Source organism: Cherax quadricarinatus, chromosome 74 (genome assembly GCF_038502225.1).
Source record: "Cherax quadricarinatus isolate ZL_2023a chromosome 74, ASM3850222v1, whole genome shotgun sequence".
Classification (NCBI taxonomy): Eukaryota; Metazoa; Arthropoda; class Malacostraca; order Decapoda; family Parastacidae; genus Cherax; species Cherax quadricarinatus.
The window spans coordinates 16,023,631-16,037,629 of NC_091365.1; the positions used below are offsets into that span (position 1 = coordinate 16,023,631).

At 42.3% G+C, this 13,999-nt stretch overlaps 1 protein-coding gene across 14 annotated transcripts in view; it reads right to left on the reverse strand.

The window, feature by feature from the left end:
• The window catches only part of LOC128700122 (transformer-2 protein homolog beta), a 119,010-nt gene extending 113,296 nt beyond the window's left edge, over positions 1 to 5,714 (reverse strand). For 12 of the 14 annotated variants that reach the window (XR_008408717.2, XR_011394087.1, XR_011394084.1 and 9 more), the window contains exon 1: positions 5,654 to 5,714. The gene's annotated coding sequence lies outside the window, so the exon portion shown is untranslated. Of the gene's footprint in view, positions 1 to 5,412; positions 5,438 to 5,538 lie in introns of those variants that run through there. The other 2 variants (XR_011394090.1, XR_011394091.1) reach the window with 2 other exon arrangements.
• Between the last annotated feature and the right edge of the window lie 8,285 nt (positions 5,715 to 13,999).

Genomic DNA, 13,999 nt, shown 5'->3' on the forward strand with positions numbered 1-13,999 from the left:
TTTGCAAAGAAGAATGTTATCGGACTGGTGGTATTGTTGGTACGGGGGGGGGGGATTTTTTTTCCGGCATTAGTATCTGTATCTGTTGGTTTGGAGTGGAGGCCATCGACTGTGGTTCCACTCCAGGAATGACTGGATTTGGTGTACGATTTCTGCCATTTCCTGTCAGTTTTTTTTCCTTCCTGGCACTAAAAAACCTCTCCCTCTTGAGTGGCTGTGGCTACCCAGGTTTTCCCATGGCCTGGATGTTTTGTATCTTCTTGTCCCCTTTAGATGGTATGCCTGGCAATTTAAGTTATAGCACAGTCTTTCCTGTACTGAAGAGGTACACAGTTCAGGGTGAAAAAGCTTACAGGAAGGGAGTTTGCATTTTCCTGTTGTCATATGGGCATGGCATTTTCTAGGGTGGTCATAGTTGCACGTCCCACCTGTTTTTCCAGATTTCCCATGCCAGCAGATACCAAGTGCATAGTATGTGCACAGGCTTGGTTTCCATTTGCCTTGGGTTTCTGTGACTGTAATCCCTGTTGGTGCATGTTTCCCTGTCTTACTTCTATCCTCCCTAGCACCAACAATGGAGCTCCCACCAGTTGTTTTTGGTAATATATCCTCACTATTGCTAGTGGAGTCCTCTTGTTTGCTATTTCCTGCGGTATTTCTAGTTTGCAATATTGGTTTTATCTTATCTTTGACTACACTTGTTTCCCTACTATGGCTCCTGTCCCCTATGAGGTCATTTATATGTATTCCTTCCATAGTTCCCGACTACCTGGACAAAATCTCCAGCTTCACCATTTCTGTCTCCCAGGACAGCATCTCCAGCTTCACCATTACTGTCTCCCAGGACAGCACCTCCAGCTTCACCATTACTGTCTCCCAGGACAGCACCTCCAGCTTCACCATTACTGTCTCCCAGGACAGCACTATCAGCCCCACATTTACTGACTACCAGTTTCTGACTACATGGCCAGTATCAAGGGCAGTACCATTCAGCACAGACTTTTTATGTTCCCATCTGTTGTAGAAAGCTTCCAGGTTGTCTATGAAAGCAGCTTTGATGTTGTCCTCTTTTAACCCTTTGAGGGTTTTCGTCGTACTAGTACGTTTTACGCGTAGGGGTTTTTGACGTACTAGTACTCATAAATTCTAGCGGCCTCAAATCTAGTGGGAGAAAGCTGGTAGGCCTTCATATGAAAGAATGGGTCTATGTGGTCAGTGTGCACAGTCTAAAAAAAATCCTGCAGCACACAGTGCATAATGAGAAAAAAAAAACTTTGACCATTTTTTTTTAATAAATCAGCGACTTTGCAGTGTATTTTCGTATGGTATTTATTGTTGTATTCTAGTTTTCTTGGTCTCATTTTATAGAATGGAAGACATATTACAGAAATTGAGATGATTTTGACTGGTTTTACAAAGAAAGGTGCCTTGAAATTGAGCTCAAAGTAGCAGAAATGTTCGATTTTTACCAAACTTCAAAAGTAAACAAATCGTGCCAAGCGTGCAATACACGTCAACTGGTGAGTCTAATATTCTTTCACAAGTGCACCAATAATATTTATACCATTTTTTACACTAATGCAGTAGTCTGCATAACAGTAAATCTTATATTTTTTGTGAAAATAAAAATTCAAAGTGGAAAGCAAAAGAATATAAGAGGGGACTTGAGACATGACTAATGACTAGAGGAAATGTCATTTTAGTGCCAGGAATGTCTGTTTATTCTGGACCCTATTCCGAAATTGGCATCTTTTGAAATTTGTGTGAAATTGGCAAAATTGCTAAATTCTGACCACTGTACTGGATAGTTGAATTTCATAAATGAGTGGTTTCTTGCATCCATTCGATAGAAAAAATGGAGTTCTAGCGAAATATTCATGTTTTTTGTCGACTAGTACAGTGAAATTGGCCGAAAATGGGGCTCAAAGTGGGCAAAATCGCCGATGCGTAAACATCGCCGAGACCACTAACTTTGCGAGAGCATAATTCCGTAAGTTTTCTATCAAATTTCAAACTTTTGGTGTCTTTATGATCGGGAAAAGATTCTCTATCTTTTCATAAGAGAAAATAATTTTTTTTTTTTTTTAAATTTGGCCGACCCTGAGAACGAGTTTCGGAGAGGGCCTGTCGACCCTCAAAGGGTTAATACCCTTGTGATTTTAGTCCACAGATTTATCTCATTTGGGCATACCCAAAAACATTTCCCTGTTTTAACACTGCTTGTAGCTAGTTCTTGGATATCTGCACAAGGGGCGTGACACCAATTTCCACACAAATGACAATTTATCCATGTGGAAGCCCGTTTGTTTGACTGACCACAGACTACACACAGCTTCATAATGATTTGAATGGTTGGTTTATTCTACTAGCAACCTCTTGAATATTCTATTAATAACCTCCTTAAATGAAGCTCTAGCTATTTGTATTTCTGTTTCTAACTGTTTTTGTATATTGGACAGCTTACCATGCACGTTCCTGATTTATATTTAATGTTTGTGTTTATAAGGGCGCCTACAACCCCATCTGTTTACAGTCTGCTTTATTGTCCAACGAAACCGTTTGAAACCAGTCAAGGGTTCGGACCAGTCAAGGGTTCGGACCAGTCAAGGGTTCGGACCAGTCAAGGGTTCGGACCAGTCAAGGGTTCGGACCAGTCAAGGGTTCGGACCAGTCAAGGGTTCGGACCAGTCGATCTGATCTGATCAGTGGGACGCTTATTTAAAACATACTGGTCGGTGATTTGGGCTAACAAATGAAGGATCTACTGGAAATTATCTACCCGAGTAATATGTGATTTGATTGATACAAAAGTATAACTTGCGTGTTGAAGAAACCGGTGATTTCTGGCAGCTTCTACAATGACGAACGGTCGACCTCAACCCTTGTTTATCAATCGCTGTATCTAGCTTTTCTATTTTTTTTCCGTCTCCACCACAATAAATGCTACATTATCACTATAGTTGACTGGTGGAAATTTTGGAGGAAGGACGCTTTTTCTGTAGTAATATTTGCTTCTGGTTGTGTGTATTGCGACCGCTGGTAACTACAGGTTATATGAAATTCACAGTAGTATACGTCTGGTATTTCAAGAAAAAAGAAACTAATGAAAGTCACTCCACTCCACTAAGTACCATTATAATACTGGTTAGTTGCTACTACAACACTGTATTCTGCTATTCACTGGTATCACTAGATTATATGCGAGTACACTAGCAAGCCAGGAAGATTATTAAAAACAGCTGACCTGTGATAAGTTTCTGGCAACTTCTGGCACCAGCCTCTATAGGCTTATCACTTCATTTACAAATTCACCTGTTTTCAAATGACACTTTAGCCTTTATCAACAATATACTAGGGAGCCACTGTAGTATACACTATGTATACTCAATGTTATCAGGGAGACTTTCTTTCCTCTGACACAAAAAGTTCAATTATTATTATTTTTTTCACATGGGACACAGACCTATGATTCCCCTCTGGCAGTAAACTCTGCTAGGTAGTGCACACTAATTCTCCTTTTTTGACTCAGTATATAATGTTTTCCGCCCAAGATTGGTTCCAGGCGCTAGAGGGATGTATCGTATAGGATTGATGACACAAATTAAAGTTCTAGCACGTAAGAGCGACCGTGAAAACACCAGAAAACCCGGAGCACAACGAGGCACAGTAAGTGGTAATAGGAATTTCTGTGACCCAGCAAGCCTAATCATATACAGTCTACATTATTTTATAATTTACCATTATTGGTATTTATGCTTAATATTGTAATTATTAATTTAATGTCAGGTCTAGCTTTTTTGTGATAGTAGGGAGTGGGCTTCGAGGGAGTGACAGTTCGGCAACCTGCTGTGACCAAGTCCCACTTACTTTGCCCAAATTACTTGCAGGTAATAATTCAGGTAATACCCTGTAAGCCTCCTGCAGTTAATTTGCTCACATAATAATAATTCACAGTAGTCATGGTAATAAGTTAAGAAGAGAGATGACTGGTATTCCCCGAGCAGTGATGGTAGTCATGGTAATAAATTAACAACAGAGATGACTGGTATTCCCTGAGCAGTGATGATAGTCATGGTAATAAATTAACAAGAGATGACTGGTATTCCCCGAGCAGTGATGGTAGTCATGGTAATAAATTAACAACAGAGATGACTGGTATTCCCCGAGCAGCGATGGAAGTCATGGTAATAAATTAACCGAGATGACTGGTATTCCCCGAGCAGTGATGGTAATCAAGGTAATAAATTAACAACAGAGATGACTGGTATTCCCCGAGCAGTGATGGTAGTCATGGTAATAAATTAACAACAGAGATGACTGGTATTCCCCGAGCAGTGATGATAGTCATGGTAATAAATTAACAACAGAGATGACTGGTATTCCCTGAGCAGTGATGGTAGTCATGGTAATAAATTAACAACAGAGATAACTAGTATTCCCCGAGCAGTGATGGTAGTCATGGTAATAAATTAACAACAGAGATGACTGGTATTCCCCGAGCAGTGATGGTAATCATGGTAATAAATTAACAACAGAGATGACTGGTATTCCCTGAGCAGTGATGGTAATCATGGTAATAAATTAACAACAGAGATGACTGGTATTCCCCGAGCAGTGATGGTAGTCATGGTAATAAATTAACAACAGAGATGACTGGTATTCCCCGAGCAGTGATGATAGTCATGGTAATAAATTAACAGAGATGACTGGTATTCCCCGAGCAGTGATGATAGTCATGGTAATAAATTAACAACAGAGATGACTGGTATTCCCCGAGCAGTGATGGTAATCATGGTAATAAATTAACACCAGAGATGACTGGTATTCCCCGAGCGGTGATGGTAGTCATGGTAATAAATTAACAACAGAGATGACTGGTATTCCCCGAGCAGTGATGGTAGTCATGGTAATAAATTAACAACAGAGATGACTGGTATTCCCCGAGCAGTGATGGTAGTCATGGTAATAAATTAACAACAGAGATGACTGGTATTCCCCGAGCAGTGATGATAGTCATGGTAATAAATTAACAACAGAGATGACTGGTATTCCCCGAGCAGTGATGGTAATCATGGTAATAAATTAACAACAGAGATGACTGGTATTCCCCGAGCAGTGATGGTAGTCATGGTAATAAATTAACAAGAGAGTTGAAGGTCACACAAGTAATGGATGAAGCGGTCGTAAGACAACTTATACATATATATTAAACAACGAAATGTCCATACATGCACTTGTACATTGCAACTAGGGTTGCACTACACGTCACTGTAGCTTTAATAGTGATATATTATGAAAAATTAAAGGATAATAGCTCACAGCTGTCACTCATAAAATGGCTACGCGAGACGAATCTTGATATACACTAGAGACTGAGGTATGTGCAGTGTGTGTAGAAAGCTAATATCTTACTAGGTGTGGAAGATGAAGGTGGTGGTGGTGTGTGTGGTGAAGATCACAGTTGTCTTGGTAATGGCCACCACCATTACCACCACCATTACCACCACCACCACCCACACCAACAATATCGTCTCTTACTTCCTTATACTACCATCTGCACTTCACTGCAGGCTGCTGCACCTCCTGTAGTGTGTCCTGCACGTCTCCATGAGGGTAGGGTTACGATGTGTAAGGTAAAGTACTAATAAATTACCTGTAATGTGAGAATCAATACAGTGAGTGTGCAGAGTGATGGCGGCCAGCGGCTCTTCCCACACTCTTACATATTAACACATCAAAAATAATTAACTATTACTCTAATACATTATTTATTAACCAAATAAATTAGTGTTACACATAAATTAAACTTTTAAACACGTACATATCATAAAAATATAAATTCAGTAAAATAATTATTTAGTTATTAAATATACAGGAAAATGATAAACCCGTATTATTGAGCACTTTTATAATAGAAGATAATCTCATTTGATCCAAGGAGGAGGAGGGTTGCTCCAGATCTTTGGATCTACAGCTCATTACCAACATTAATTAAGGCACTTCCCTTCAAGGGATTTCATATATAAATATTCATATTTCGTGTTTTTGGCACGGAATCCTATAAAAATCTAAGCCTGCCTAACAAATAAACCATAAAAAATTAAATAGTTATTAAGAAACTTTTCATACTGCCTTAAAAAGAAGTGAATAAGAAATTTCAAAGAAACGCATTTTCCTGCTGAGTCTCATCATAATAAACACCACATTATGTTGACAATTTTACTTTCATTTAAAAATAAAAACTTAATGTCCAGAATTTCTAACGTTTTCTTACATAAGCATGTATTATATATATATATGCTCAATGGAGAATGATAAAGTATTTGTGATAACATGTGAGTGTCGTAACTCTGGTATCAAATAGTAATGGGCGTACATATTTTTCTCTACGATATCAATATACATTACACTAAAACTTATAAAACGTGAAGTATACTCAATTTTATTAATATTCATGAAAGCATCAATTATTTTTTTGCTGCAGAGAGCTATAAATGGTCGTGTTATAAGGTTGGTAGAGGAGAGTCAGACGTGTCAGCTGCTCTCTGGTCATCACACCCCTCAAGGAAGGTTCCTTGATGTTGGTGAGGGGCTCATGATTTAGGGAATTGAATCTGTGCTCCAGTTCCCTGAATTAAGCCTGAATGCCTTCCACATCCCCCCCCAGGCGCTGTATAATCCACCGGGTTTAGCGCTTCTCCCTTGATTATAATAATAATAATCTGGTCATCACAAACATATAAATTCTACTTTCTCGTGTGTGCTTATAAACAGCTTTTATTTTAATCAAGGAGAAATGTAAAGCCGTAGGGGGTCATACAGCACTTGGGGAATGTGAGGTAGTCAAGGCTGATCCAAGGAAGCGGAGGATAAATAGTTCCTTGGATCAAGAACCCCTGAGGGGTTCTTACTATGTGGGGGAGGGTATGGCTGAAACTAGATCTACGCTCCATTTCCTTGAATCAAGTCTGGATGCCTTCCGTTCCCCCAAGCCTTGTATGACCTACGAGTTTAGCGTTCCTCCAAGAATGTAGTAATGATGCCGGGAAAAGTCATGGCAGTTCCAGTTGCAGTATACCCGGAGGGTGTTTCAGGGGGTCAACGCCCCCGTGACCCAGGTTATGACCAGGCCTCGTGGCAGATCACGGCCTGAGCAACCAGTCTGTTACTGCTGGCCTCACGTAAACCGACGTATGAACCACAGCCAAGACTGGACGGGAACTGACTTTAGGTGCCTGTCAAGCTACTTCTTAAAGACAGCAAGGGGTCTATTGGTATTCAATTCAATTCAGTTCAAGTTTATTCTCTATAATGGTTACAATGTGGGGTTTACAGGTTATGGGTATTTTGTGGTTTACATGTTATAAAATACTAATTACAGAGGGGACCACTAGGACACCTAGCATGGCTAGGCATTTCGAGCAGACTTAGATTAATTCTTAACATTAAGTCCTTTCAGATTATAATATTAAGGCTAAGTGACTACATCATAATTTTGAGTTTAGCAATGTGAATGCTTTTGTTTTGGCACAATACAAAGTGTCTATATTTGAGTAACATGGGCAAACTTATGACTAGTTAGGATTTATTATTTTAAGATTAAGATTAGTATTTCTGGGTTTATAGTCAGTGGGTGAGTGAGTGTAATTGTGAACCACCAGGTGGTTATCATGTAGTTAGTTGTCGGGGTGTATCAGGGAGATAAGATGTTTTCTAACTGTGGTTTTGAAAGTGATGAATGTGTCTGCAGTTCTAGAGTTTTCAGGTAGGGTGTTCCAGATTTTAGGTCCTTTGAAATACACTGAATTTTTGTAAAGGTTTAGTCGAACTCGGGGAATGTAATAGAGATGTTTGTGTCTGGTGTTATGCCTGTGGATCCTGTCACAACTATCAAGAAAGCGTTTTAGGCCAAGGTTAATGTTGGAATTTAAGGTCCTGTAGATATAGATTGCACAGTAGTAAGTGTGAATGTTCTGAACAGGGAGTAAGTTTAGATCTATGAAGAGTGGAAGTTAGACAACAGAGACATTTCCCTGATCCATGGGATATTACCCCATTCCAAACTACCATTCCTCCATTTCCCCCCAAAAACTTTTCTTAAATCACAACCAAAGCTTCGTCTTGAAGCCAAACATGATGCCTTAAGCTGTATTGATAACTTAGTCACACAGAACACTCTTTCACAAATTATTTACGTTGATGGTTCTGTTCACCAGTCCACTGGTGCAGCTAGTAGTGCTGCTGTTGTCACACAGAGTGATGGTTCTCATAAAGAAATTGGAGCACGCATCAATAACTGGGCCTCTACCCTTCAAACAGAACTGTTTGCACTCAAATGCTTCAATGTATCTAAGACTGACACTTTAATTGTAACTGATTCTCTGTCATCCATAAATGCTCTCAACTCATTAAGTATAAATTGTGGCATGCTTGTGTCAGAAGCCAGACATAGGTATGGTAAGATTGTGGACAGTGGAGTCAGAGTGCACATGCTGTGGATTCCATCTCACATTGGTCTTCAGATGCATGATAGAACTGATAAATTGGCTAAGCTGTATGCTTTCATAGAGGGTGTAGATTACAATCTTGGGTTGTCTGTTAGCAGTTTGAGAACAATAATACGAAAAGAACTTCAAATGAACTTTATTGACTTAAGACTTAGGGAGATTGACACAAGTCAGTCCATCTATCATCATTCCATCATGCAGGAGGAGCCACATGTCTATGGTGCGTCCAACAAGATAAGCAAACTCTTGGATGTCACTACCGCCCGGCTCCGGCTGGGTTACAAGTATCTTTGGCAGGTTAAATCACCACCACCAGATGTAGACCAAACGAAATGTAAACTTTGCCAGATGGACTATTGTCACACCTTGCGTCACTATGTACTGGAGTGTGATCAAATTAATGAATTTAGAAACAACTCACTCAGAAATGTTCAAGAAATGGCAAAGTTTTTTATCCACAGTGGTATATTACAGACCATTCTGGAGAAATACCCTGACTTTGCTAGCTGTAAATAATGCATTACCATGTGTGTGTGTGTGTGTGTGTGTGTGTGTGTGTGTGTGTGTGTGTGTGGGTGTGTACTCACCTATTTGTGGTTGCAGGGGTCGAGTGGGTGTGTGTGTGGGTGTGGGTGTGTGTGTGTGTGTGGGTGGGTGTGTGTGCGTGCGTGTGGGTGTGCGTGCTTGTGTGTATGCATATATTTGTACACTCGTGTGCATATGTCTGTGTGTGTGCCCTCGTGTGTGTATGCGCCACCAAACACCCATCCGCTGTGCACAGCAACTCTGCCAAACATGTACAATATTAGGGATCACAATTCTGCAAATCAACATCCATCACTTCTTCAACAACCGTTACCTCCTTGAACTTGAACTCTGCAACCACAACCCAGACATTATCCTCTTAAATGAAACATCAGCCAGACCTGACCAGCACATAAAGATACGTGGGTACTCAACTCTCGAGAAATCCAGGGGACCCAATAGTGGGGTGGCCATCTTAGTGAAGCAGGGGCATGAATTCCGCAACATACATGTCGACGAGGACAACGTCCTAGCGGTTGAAGTGCCAACATCGCACGGGAGACTCCTAGCAATCACAGGGTACTTCCCTCCCAGACAACCGTATGTCGAATCCATTCCCTTACACCGATTTCTCAAAAGAAATATCCCCACCGTCCTAGCTGGGGACTTCAATGCCCACCACCCTGCTCTCTTCAATTGTGGAGCCACCCTGCCCCAAGGTGACCACAAGGGGAAACAACTATACCACATAATGGCCGCGAAAGACCTCAAATTCCAAGGCCCATTCTTCAAGTCGTTTGTGGGCCACCACCCAGGCACCCCAGACGTAGTCCTCACCAACAGAGACTGTGACTTGTTCCACTGTAGAGTCTCTCCAGGTGGCAACGTCGAATCAGATCACATCCCTGTGGTAATCAAGCTACAGTCCACTTCGTTCTGTAACCCCCCCCCAAACCCAACCTGAAGACGCTAGGTTTCGACCCCTTTAGAGCCTTCTTAGGTAATGATCAAACCATCTCTCTCGAAGACCAGCTCTGCAATGCAATAGATGGGGCAATTAACTCCCTTCATGCCAGAATCAAAGAGGCCACACAAGCTTGCTGCACACTAACATCGTCCAAGATATACCAACAATACAAACCAACTAGGGAAATCAAGGACAGAATGAACAGGTACCAATTAGAATGCAGTAGACACTTCCTCACAGAGCAACCCTCCCGGGAAGCCCTACTAAGATCGAGAAGAGAGCTAATCGCCCTAATAACCCAACATAAAAGAGATCTTTGGGATTATCTGGTGTGCCAAACTAACCAGTACAAACGCCACCCTGACCAATTCTGGAGCACGATCCACAGACTACTAGGGGCCAAACACACACTCGCTTAACACTTCTCTCACTCCTTCACCGACGAAAATGGTGAGGTAGTGACTACCCTACTTGACGACCCACTGGACCAAGCCAAGCTGATGGGTGAAGTATGGGAGAACATTCTCTCACACAACGACAGCAGAAGATTTAACAACACCCACTACCAGTCGGTCAACCAATGGCGGGACGAGAACCTAGAAGACTTTCATCACCGGTGGCCTGGTGGCTAAAGCTCCCGCTTCATACACGGAGGGCCCGGGTTCGATTCCCGGCGGGTGGAAACATTTCGACACGTTTCCTTACACCTGTTGTCCTGTTCACCTAGCAGCAAATAGGTACCTGGGTGTTAGTCGACTGGTGTGGGTCGCATCCTGGGGGACAAGATTAAGGACCCCAATGGAAATAAGTTAGACAGTCCTCGATGACGCACTGACTTTCTTGGGTTATCCTGGGTGGCTAACCCTCCGGGGTTAAAAATCCGAACGAAATCTTATCTTATCTTATCTTATCTCACCAGACCAATCACGCTCAGAGAAGTATCCCAAGTCATAGGGCGACTGAGAAACACAGCTCCTGGCCCATCAGGCATAAGAGCTAAACAACTAAAGTACCTCCCCCGTAACTGCAAGATGTCTCTGGTGAATATCTACAATGCCATCTTGGCATCTGGTCACTTCCCAGAGGCTTTCAAGACAGCTAAGATGATCTTCATCGCCAAACCAAACAAGGACAACCGCAATCCCGAAAACTACAGACCCATCTCCCTACTCGAAGTCACGGGCAAAGTCTTTGAAAGAATAATCTCCAACAGACTCAACTATTACATGGAGTTCAACCACCTATTCTCTGAAAGGCAGTTCGGCTTCAGGTCCTGCCACAGCACTCAGCATGCCATAAACATCATCTATGATGCTGTGGCCAGCCTGAAGAAGCAAGGGAACCTGGCCCTTATTGCCACCAGGGACGTACACAAGGCTTTCGACAGCCTTTGGCACGACGGTCTCATTTACAAACTCGTAGACCTCCCTGATCACAACTGGACCTTTCTCAGGCTCATCTACAGCTTCTTAACAGGAAGAAAAATCATCCCCACCTTCCACAGAGCAGAATCAACCCCCTTCACACCAACAGCAGGAGTACCCCAAGGCTCCTGCCTCAGCCCCATCCTCTTCAACATATACGTCAACGACCTTCCCCAACCTGAACATACCGACACCATCACCACCCAATTTGCAGACGATGTCATCCATGTTGTCTCCTCCACCCCTACAGCTGGTGCAAACAAGCATAGGAGAGCAATCGAGAAAATGAATGAAGAACTTAATAGAACTGCCAGGTGGGAGAAGAAATGGAGAATCACAACCAACCCTGACAAAGTCCTCATCAGCACCGTTGGGTGCTTACCATCAACCATAGAAGAAAAAGGGGGCATTTCCATCAGAGGTACCTGTATTGCTATAAGGAATCCAAACAAGATCCTGCGATACGAGATCAGCAGATTACTCAACTCTACAACCCATATAACCAAAAAAGTAAACCTAGCGAAAGCCTGCCTTGGTCAACTTTATCGATTCAAAGCAGCTCCTCCCTACATCAAACTACACTTATACAAGATGATGATCAGACCTCTGCTGGAATACCCCTGCATATCCATGTCACTCACAACCAAAGCCAACATGCTAAATCTCCAAAGAGTCCAAAACAAAGCCCTTTGCTTCATCACGAACACCAGACTCAGAGACAGAATCAGATCAGAGGACCTACACATACAACAGAGAATCCCCGCAATCAATGTCCGATTAGACAAACTTATTAAGAGACAACTATATGACATGCAGGAACTCTACATGCCTGACAGAGAGAATCCCCCCCAACCAGTGAACACAACCAACTATACCATCACCACCCCTCCCCACAGATCCCAAAGAATGACCCTCCAACAAAGAGTTCGATGCTTTATCCACAAGGAGAACTTCCCTCGTCCCAAAATCTTAAGCGACCTCCCCACAGACAAAGAATGGATACCACCAGAACCATTCTATGTCCAGTAACATGGACTAGCACTCCCCATCTCCGGGTGACCCACTTCTATCAACCAACACCTCACAACTGACCTCGTTGCACCTACTACTACAATACAGCAGGACACCACCTCAGTCACTGCCTTGCTGGCTGACTCCAGATGAGCAACCAGCCTCCAATGAATACCCGGCAACCTTCGCCTGCAGCTGCGCCTCCTGACCAACCTCTTCCAAAAAAAAAAAAAAGGCAAGCAATTGTATGCAGTATGCATCTTTCCAATTCAATGACGCACTGGTATAACACAATATAGCATTGCAAAATTGATGGGCAGGAGGTATACCCTACTCATAAAACCAACCTCTTTATAAATTACTCAATATGCACACACGCATATTCAAACTACACCAAAGTGGATAGGCCACTACCCTTTTATAACCTCACCTACCCCTCCTCCCTCCCCAACATTTCCCAACTTCCATCCTTACCCATCCTTCTTACCCCCCTCCCCTCTTACCAAAGCTCTGGTCAGAACCTTGAACCTCGATGTGTGCGTGCACGCGCTCGTGTGGGTGTATGACCCACTTAATATTTGCATTTATAACTCATTACAATTGTGACCAGGTGTGGACGTATCAGTGGCTCATTACTTTGTAATTTGTTCATGACTGTAACCATGTATAGGAGTGAGGCTGATTCATTACCTTTGTAACTTGCCATGATTGTGACCTGGAGTTCATTACCTTTGTAACTAGTTCAGCTATCATAACTTTGGGGTCCAGTCCCTGGACCCATTATGTACCTTTGTAATCTTTTGACTACTGCCCACAGGATGGGTATGGGGTGCATAATAAAGATATTAATTAAACTAACTGAAGAGTGGTGGGGGGGGTGTTGCCAGGGATAGGATTTAGTGATTATTCTTACTGCGGCTTTTTGTTGGATTATTATTGGCTTTAGGTGTGTTGCTGCAGTTGAACCCCAAGCACAGATAGCATAGGTGAGGTATGGATATATAAGTGAATGGTACAGTGTGAGAAGGGCAGTTTGCGGTACGTAGTATCATATCTTGGAGAGGATCCCAACCGTTTTTGGATACTTTTTTTGTTATGTGTTGGATATGGGTGCTGAAATTTAGGTTGTTGTCGAGGTATAGGCCAAGGAATTTGCCCTCATTATGTCTGGCAATTAGAGTGTTGTCGATCTTAATGTTAAGTAGCGCAACACTTGCTCTGCTACCAGACAATATAGTAGGTTTTGCCAGTGTTAAGTGTAAGTTTATTGACTGTCATCCAAGTCGACATTTTGAGCAGCTCCTCATTAGCAATGGTGTTGAGGGTGGCAAGATTAGGGTGGGAGATGACATAAGTCGTGTCGTCAGCAAAGAGAATGGGTTTCAGGTGTTGGGATATGTTTGGAAGATCATTGATGTAAATGAGGAAGAGCAGGGGTCCAAGGACACTTCCCTGCAGAACTCCAGTATCAAGTGGCCATATTGATGAGGCTGTCTTTAATGGTGACATACTGATACCTATTAGAAAGGTAGGATTTAAAATATGCAAGCGCATGGCCTCTTATA